The sequence below is a fragment of the Amblyomma americanum genome, chromosome 1 (genome assembly GCF_052857255.1).
Source record: "Amblyomma americanum isolate KBUSLIRL-KWMA chromosome 1, ASM5285725v1, whole genome shotgun sequence".
In the NCBI taxonomy this organism is placed as follows: Eukaryota; Metazoa; Arthropoda; class Arachnida; order Ixodida; family Ixodidae; genus Amblyomma; species Amblyomma americanum.
In genome coordinates, this window is record NC_135497.1 from 9635698 (window position 1) to 9644924 (window position 9227).

Sequence of the window (9227 nt, forward strand, 5' to 3'; positions counted from 1 at the left end):
TGCAGTCTCAGCATGGTCAACTGCGCCGTTGTGGGCTGCTCCAATCGCAGCGACGTTACAGGGAGAAAGAAAAGGCCAACTAGCGCGAGGTTTTTCTCTCTGCCGAAAGTGATCGAAAACCAGTGCGAGCGAACCAAGACTCTGAGTGCGAAGCGCCGCAGCTTGTGGTTAGCACGCATAAAACGTGCTAATTTCAACCACGAAAGCCCCAATGTGCGCGTCTGCGGTGTGCATTTCATAAAAGGTGAGCCCACTGTATGTATCTCCGTTTTATAGAAAAAAAGCCAACACGACTACGTCGAACGCTTTGAAAACAGCTTTGCGTCCGCAGGAGAACCGTCCAACCTGTTCGACGAGACAAATCCAGACTGGGCCCCGTCTCTCAGTCTCGGCCACGGGACCAGGCATGCTGATTCCGCGCGGCACGATCGCAGAGCAAAAAGACTCGCTCACAAGCGACGGGCCGATGTTGAAGCGACAGCAGTGGCATCGGAGGCGTCGCCGCGTGCCTGTCCCGATTCCCCACAGCCACCGCAAGCCAAGGAAGTCAGCGCCGATGAAAATGAGACAGGTCAGTAGGCATTTTTTTTTTCATAGTAATGCATGGTCATTTGTTTTTGCTTACGATGCATTCCAAGGCCTTTGGTGCGTCGGTCCGCTTACCTAGTGCTTGTGATGCCTAGCCAGCATGCAGTTTCGCTGGCTGCCACTCTAGTTTACGAGCTTATAAACTTTTTTTTATACAGGAAACGCTGTTCAAACCGACATGACCATGCAAGACATACAGGCACTGGAGCAGCATTCTGTAGTGCTGAATGAACATCTGTACACATTGCAGAAAGAGAAAGAGCAGCTCGAGGTGACTGAAGACTCACTGAAAAGTTGTGAAGCAAAGGTGCGACTGTACACTGGGATGCCAAACTTTGCTGTTTTATTTGCTGTGTTCGAAGCACTAGCAAGCTTCATTTCACACAATGTCAACAATAAGCTCACAAAATTTCAAGAATTCGTTCTGTTCATGATGAAGCTAAAAGTAAATCTGCAAAACGCTGACCTTGCATTTCGGTTCAATATTTCAGAGGCTGCAGTATCGCGCATTTTCGACAAGTGGCTGCACGTGGCGTATTGCAGACTTAAAGATGAAATAATCTGGCCCACACGAGTTGCTTTGCAAAAGACAATGCCACAGGCATTCTACGACTCGTTTGGTGCGAATGTAGCAGTCATCATCGATTGCTTCGAAAAGAAATCAAGATAGAAAGGCCATCATCGTATCTTCCAAGATGTGAAACATGGTCCCAGTATAAAGGTAGCAATACAGCCAAGTTCCTGATTGGGATTGCTCCACAAGGTGTTACATATATATCCGAAGGTTGGGGAGGCAGGGCAAGTGACAAACATATCACCGAACACTGTGGGTTTTTGGACAACTTGGTGCCTGGAGACGTTGTACTCGCAGACAGGGGTTTTAACATCAGCGAAAGCGTTGGTTTCTGCAGTGCAAAGCTTCACGTGCCAGCGTTTACCAGGAGAAAGAAACAACTTTCAGCAGAAGATGTGCAGAGCACAAGAAAGCTCGCAAACGTGCGAATACACGTGGAAAGAGTAATTGGACTCATTAGGAATAAGTTTATTTTTCTGAAGTCTGTCGTGCCAATCGATTACGTTGTGTGCCGGCCAGGAGATGAAGTCGCACCACTCGACAAAATTGAACCTGTGTGTTGTGTGCTATCTAACTTGTGTGCATCAATTGTTGCTGCACCAAAGGACGCCACTGGACAGCAGGCTTCAGCCTCAGTGGATGAGTGATTGTGAATCCTGCTTCAGCATGTCTGAATAAAGCACTGGACAGCAGGCTTCGGCCTCAGTGGATAAGTGATTGTGAGTCCTGCTCCTGCATGTCTGAATAAAGCAAACTCAGAATCTGCTGACGGCATTGTCATTTCTCAACGCCAGATTTCAGCGTGTCCCATATGGGCCACGTGTGTTCCAGCCTCAAGACGCACTTCCCCAAGGTTGAAACATGAGGCAGCTGTCCAAGTTGTGTTACAGGTTGCTTAGCCTTTGGGTCCTTTGCACTCTGGACAAAACCACAGTGTAGTTTTTGGTGCTCGCTTGAGTGCCACGCATGAAAAGTGGAACCATTTGTAGGATGCGTTGTCGCAAGCAACCATCTTTCCAGTTTCTGGTCCACGGCAAAAACAGTAGACATCACTGGGAGAGTTTACCACTGGACCAGCATGCTGCCTGGTGAAGTAGGTGCTGAAAAGCTCGGGCAGGATTGCATGAATGAAGAATTTCCTTCCAGCAGCCAGAATTTCCTCACAAAAGTGCCTGTCTTTCTGTATTCTCTCCACGTGCAACAAATTAGGTGTCCACACCACGAAGTCGCACCACTGAACATCACATACAGCCATTTGTGTCTGCACTTGGTAGAAATATCCGTGTTGTCGCCGTAGCTGGACTACACCATTGACAGTTTCCAGGCAGGAACCTGCAGTAGCCATCTCTGTAACGTCCTTCACTTCCCTGAGCGAAAATGGGCACTTAAGTTCAACAACACCCTTCCCACAGCATGCGCAACAAACAAGACCGTCTGGTGTTGCTCCAACAAACGGATATCTTGTACTCAGGTGCAGCCCCGACTTGGAGCACTTGAACATGTCGTGCTTCTCGGCTTCACTGGTTTGGTATGCCCTGAAGGCACGGGGCTCATTTTTCACTCCCCATGTGATGGCAGGCGTCTTCAGCGGCTGCTTTTCAGGATAGCATATCAGTTTTAGCAGTGATATGCTAGGGTTATCAATGCTTGTGTGGCACACCCTTTTCATTACAGAAGCAGTCACCCTGTCCGCTCGGTACAAAAACCAATTAGACGAGCTGCTCTGTTGCCTTGTCAAAGCTTCAACGGCCTTTACGGTCTCTTCACTTATAATTATTGATGGCATGACATCATTGGCTTTCTTAACCAAAACATCCAAATCATGCGACAACATTTCTTCGGAGTAGAGGTTTCTCACACGGGCATCATGCATCGGTACAGGATTTTGAAAGTGTCCATCATATCCGGGGAGGACTGAAAAAATTGAAGGAACATGCAATGCCGGCATCCTGAATTGAGCCGTAAAGCTTGGTACGCTCCTGCTCTGAAAGTGGCGGGACATGAGCCCGCTCCTTGACTGGACCTGCCTCAAAGGAATTGCTATCAAGCTGCCGCTTTTTCCCTTTAGATGATGTGAAGTTTATGTCCTTGAGTCGCTTATATTGTACTTTTTCGACATAAGCGGGCAGCCACATATTATCCTTCTGGGTGCAACTTCTTGACTTCATCATTTTGATGCCGGTCTCAACTGCAAACAAACAGGCTCCAACATGGGAGCATGCTTCCCCTGCTCCAGCCATACATGTGCAGTGCGCAGTGATCACAGCGCCATCCTTCTTGCACAAAATTCACACTTGGAGAGGTTTGTGCCCCAGCCTCTGTGAGTGGTTCACCTGCGAAGACAACGAGAAAAAACGTCGGCTTTACTGACCTATCGTTTCAAAATTGCTGCGGTTCAGTTGCACTTTGCAGAGGGATGTCGTCTTAGAGCAAAACATTTGAGCCGTTTTTTTTCAGAGTTGCGGTGCACGAACTTATCTGTCTGAACCTGCTCATTTGCAATGCCATTCAGACTGTTCAAAATAAAAACAAAGGCACATAATGGGAGCTGCAACTCGGTTCTTTTAATCTGTGGGAGACTGCGCTGCCCAGCTCGGACTTGGCTGTTCAACGCCGGGTCCTCGAGCGAGCCACCGAGGTCATCACGAAGCAAAGTATTCTGATCACCTAGATTTGACCTCAAGTTCCGTTTTTCTGTTTGTTTTTTGGAACCGATAAGGTTTTTCCGCCTCCTTTCACGCTTTGCGGGCACTTCACGTGCTCGCGTACATACATAACCGAATGTCGCACTTCAGATGCGCTGCACAGAGCGCTTAGCGCAAACGGCGTACGGACCATTCGTCACAGCTTTGCTCATACAGATTAACAAGGTTTGCAATCATCAAATGGATTCGTAATGCTTACCTCGCCGAGCAGGACAACTTTGCCGTCCTGGAATTCCTTGGCAGAAAGGTGCTTCACCCAGCCGCTTGTAAAATAATTGTGGGACTCCAAAGCTTTGTACGCTTTCATGTTTTACAAAGTCACAAAGTTGGCGGAAAACACAAGATACGTGACGATGTCGCCGTGCGAAATCTCGGGGAAGCCACTCACATCGGCACTTGTGTCCACTCCGGGCCGCAGCGTGTATGGATCGATATCATCGCACAGTTTCAACTTGTCTTCGTAACGAAGGCGAATACTGCCGATGAGTTCAGAGTAATAACCCGCGTTTAAAGGTTCATGCGGCGCCATAGCAGGCACAAATCGGATGAAGAAGAGCTGTGAACGGTGCCGGTGCCACGAATTTGAAAGCATCCGCGGCAGCACAGCACTGAACGAAGACTTAGCGACTGGGTCACAAGCATGGTCGCCGGGTCAACGAGCAGGCGGATGTGACGTCACGTGCAAGCCATGTATACACATACAAAGTGAGCCAGCCAAAAGTTTCAACCTTTAACTTGTGCAGAATTAACAGTGCATAAGTAGTCCTTGTACAATGTGTGGCAATGAGTATACACATACAAAGTGAGCCAGCCAAGTTTCAACCCTTAACTTGTGCAGGAGAATTCACAGTGTGTAAGTAGTCCTTGATCAATGTGTGGCAATGAGTATACACATACAAAGTTAGCCAGCCAAAAGTTTCAACCTTTAACTTGTGCAGAAGAATTCACAGTGCATAAGTAGTCCTTGATCAATGTGTGGCAATGAGTATACACATACAAAGTGAGCCAGCCAAAAGTTTCAACCTTTAACTTGTGCAGAAGAATTCACAGCACATAAGTAGTCCTTGATCAATGTGTGGCAATGAGTATACACATACAAAATGAGCCAGCCAAAAGTTTGAACCTTTAGCTTGTGCAGAATAATTCACAGTGCATAAGTAGTCCTTGTACAATGTGTGGCAATAAGTATACACAAAGTGAGCCAGTCAAAAGTTTCAACCTTTAACTTGTGCAGAAGAATTCACAGTGCATAAGTAGTCCTTGATAAATATGTGGCAATGAGTATACTCATACAGAGTGAGTCAGCCAAAAGTTTGAACCTTTAGCTTGTGCAGAAGAATTCACAGTGCTTAAGTATTCCTTGATCAATGTTTAGCAATGAGTATACACATACAATGTGAGCCAGCCAAAAGTTTCAACCTTTAACTTGTGCAGAAGAATTCACAGTGCATAAGTAGTCCTTGATCAATGTGTGGCAATGAGTGTACACATACAAAGTGAGCCAGACAAAAGTTTCAACCTTTAGCTTGTGCAGAAGAATTCACAGTGCTTAAGTATTCCTTGATCAATGTGTTGCAACGAGTATACACATGCAAAGTGAGCCAGCCAAAAGTTTGAACCTTTAAGTTGTGCAGAAAAATTCATAGTGCATAAGTAGACCAAGGACAACATAATATGCTGCAGTGCTACATACAGCTTCATGTAAAGACACCAAGAAAAGTTCACTCTGCTTACAATGGGCATGTTTACCTCTTGGCTAATGAGTTGCAGGCTTGCACGCTTTAGGGCATGGCTTGTCTGCCACGCCCTATTTCGGTTACTTGTTTAATGTAGACGCAAAGGGAAGGAAAATGTGACCAAGGCAAATCGAGAAATGAATTTTTGAAAATTCGCAGAACAATTGTGGTCGTGGTTGGCACACAATAATCAGAGGTCATTAACTCAGTTAGCAGTGATGCCACACTGGAGGGTAACCCAAAATATGCATGTGTATGAATACCTCATACAGAAATAATATAATGTGCAATCTGTATAAGAAGCCACTAATTCTCTGTGTGGCATTATATTGCATCTACCACAATTTCGGGTCATTTAGTAAATGGTAAATTGCAGGTGGTCCTTGTAATGTAGTGTCCGCATATGTTAAGGGGTCCTGTATAACATGCCAGCCATTAGTACTACGACCCTCCTAGTGCATGTGTTGCTTGGGGACATAAAACCCTCAATGTTACAACTTGCAGAAGAAATTCTTAAAACAGCCAGTATAAGTAGCACTTTATCATAGTTTGAGAATGCCTGTTTTCGACACTAGCATACATGTCAACCAAGTCACATCTCACACGTGTGCCCTCTTAATTGTTACAGAGCCAAACACTTGAGCCAGCCTATTTTTGCTGGTGCTGCTTTCCAGATACTACTAATTTCCCCAACAGCAAAATAAAGTGCAACAGTCATGACCAGGGGATGGCAAATTATATACCACAAAACCCTTGAGTTCTTCCAAGTACTTTTTGGATTTTTTGAGCTGCTGAAGCCATGCATGTCTCAACATTAAGTTTCACTACTTTATTTTTTCTCTAATCACACTACAACTGATTATAGAGACTGATTTCAGCATACAGCTAATCATTATTAATTGAATTCTGGCATTTCTTGGGTGGCTGTATGGCTATGTGCTTGTTGAACAGGAGGAGAAAGAAGCCATATAACATGGGGTTCCCTGGTACCTTTTGTAAGCTGTTAGTATGCGTCAGTAATAAGTAAAATCAAAACCCCTGGTCATAACAATGCTCAGGCTAACATGGCACACAACAGTTCCATTTCATAAAAGAACTAATGCAGCAAGAGCAAAAGCAAGGATGGTATATGCGCAACCAGAGCAGAATTATAAACTAGCATAGCAGCCACGTCACTCACTGTGGTGAACTGTGTGTGTGAAAGATGCTTAGCCGAAGGGTGTTGTGGCTCTGGAGAAGAGCCACAACCCCCTTTACTTATCAAACACAAAACACTTATGAAAATGACAAACACTTCAACAAAGATAGAACACATAAGCAGTAGGCAGCAATAAACAACTAAATATTTTAATCATTTAGTAACACGATGCATCATGACTCATGAATATAAGCAGTATATTTATGCTTCTTTCTGGTGGGAGCATCTGCTTCGACTTTGTATCTGTGCTTCTGCTGACAAATGAGGTGTACCCATGTAGCCTTGTGTGGCACATTAACTTAAGAAACTTCAGACTTCAGCCTACTGAACAGAACATACCTGGCTGATTTGGCGTCCTTTCAACCAAATTCTTACACAAATTTGATATGTGGGCACTGGGCACACTACGTGATTTCTTGTCCGAAGGCAGAATCTAATTCCTTTAATAATATAGACATTCTTCAGAGGTTGCAGCAGCAAATATGAAAACGTTTGGATTTTGGCAAAGAGCAGAGCCTCATCTGAAAAAAAAGGTCTTGTAGCAAATGTGGCCCATGCTTTTTTAGAGCCTCATGATGTGTTACTCGCCTTCTCTCATGCCTTTTTCTAATCCGGCCCAGTACTTTCTTGTATCTGTTGCTTTGAGAGTGCAGTTTCTCAATGCGCTTGAGGATTTGAGCGGTGTATGCACATGTACATCTCCTCTGCCTTCTTTTTGGCGCTTCCAGTGCAGATGGCACCATTGCCTGTCCGACGCTGGCCTCTCTGGCACCACTGATGCCACTGGGCCAGGTTCACCTGAAAAAAATATTAAAGAAAACAGACATGTCTTTTTGTAAACCTCACAGAGCAGCCTAGATCCCATACAAATTACTGTTAGGGTGCAATCACAGGGAAACTGTACCGTGCAGTGCTATGTCATGTTTTGTTTGAAGTCATGAATATACTCGGGCAGAAATGAGCATTCATAGGTGAAGTTTATCATGCAGTGGTCAGAAGATTTTTCCATCAAAGGACCACAAATTCACAACCACAGAAATTAAACGTGGCAAGAAAGCAGTTCATTAGAGAACTTGCAAAATTTTATGAAACATTGACATAAAGCAACAACCGTTGCAAAGTAATGGTTTTTGTATTAGTTCATACTCGGCTACATAAGCGAAGTTTACAAAAATGCGACTGCAGCACATTGTATTTCCTCATGTATCTCGTTCGGCTGCTGCGTCATCGTTTCAATGCATCGCATCAAGCTTGGTGGTGCCATGCCCAGTGTAGGCTGTGGAACGGCAAGCTGCAGCTGGTATCAAGTGCAGGTGGCAGGGGATGGGTGCGTATTTCCCACAACTGATATGCTAGAAAGTCGAGACAGGTCACATTCATGTAAACGTGGCTGCGAGACAACTGGTATCTCGAGTGTTCTATATATGTTGCATTACCAGCAGTTTAAAAACTGTGAACAAAGTGACTGAAAGTATGCCTATAACTAATGCTTTGTTCTGAAAACAATATACAGCTTAAGTATTTACACAGCTGTGTCTGAACAATGTTTACATTTTCATGACATGTATAAGTTATGCAAATGGGAGAATCAAGAAATAATTTTTTGCATTAAAGTAAAATTGATGCACTATGACAGACCTCTCGATATCCATCACGAAAATATCAAGGCTACCGGTCCATAGTTTTTATGCAAATGAAAAAATGAGTATTTTGCAAAAAGTTCTCGTGTTTTCTTTGTGCACTTACCATCTAGGTTAAGTTCCATGGTGCTGTTGTGGGCACTCTGATGGGTGTCCTTGGGTCAGCACCTGTTGAAAAAGAACAAATGCACTGTAGGAGGCTCAAAACCAGGCATTTTAATGCTCAGGTGTAATTTTTCTTAAACTAGCTTTGCATTGCGTATGTGAAAAAAAAGAGGCGAGAACGAAGATGAGTACAGAAAAAGTAAAAAAAAAGCGGTCCGCGCAAAAGGTGCTGCCTCGCTTATGAAAACCCTAAGGCGCTCTCGGCCTCCCATTCCCCCAACCGGTGGAAGCGACGCGAAACCGCGAAAAAAGCCATAACGAACTGGGCGAAACTGTTTCTGGGATCTTCACGAAAACGGACACGACAAAAAGGAACGAGATAAGAGACGCGTCACGAGATAGGAATACTGTGGGGAGTTCGGTGCCCTCCAGTATATGGTCGATCGTGCGCTCCTAGAGCGAGAAACGTCAGGGACGGCCGGGGTGGAGGGCTGAGGGAAATTTATAATGCTTAGAGAAGGCGGCAGGTTGTACCACATAAAACCGGTGTCTGGAGCGACAGCACAACGGTACACAATAGTTTCGAGCAACGCTTCCGCGAGGCACACTGGGGTGTTCAGCACGAATATCGCATATCAAAGCTGCCTGTGCATCTAAAAAACAACTCTGACGGCTTTTCTG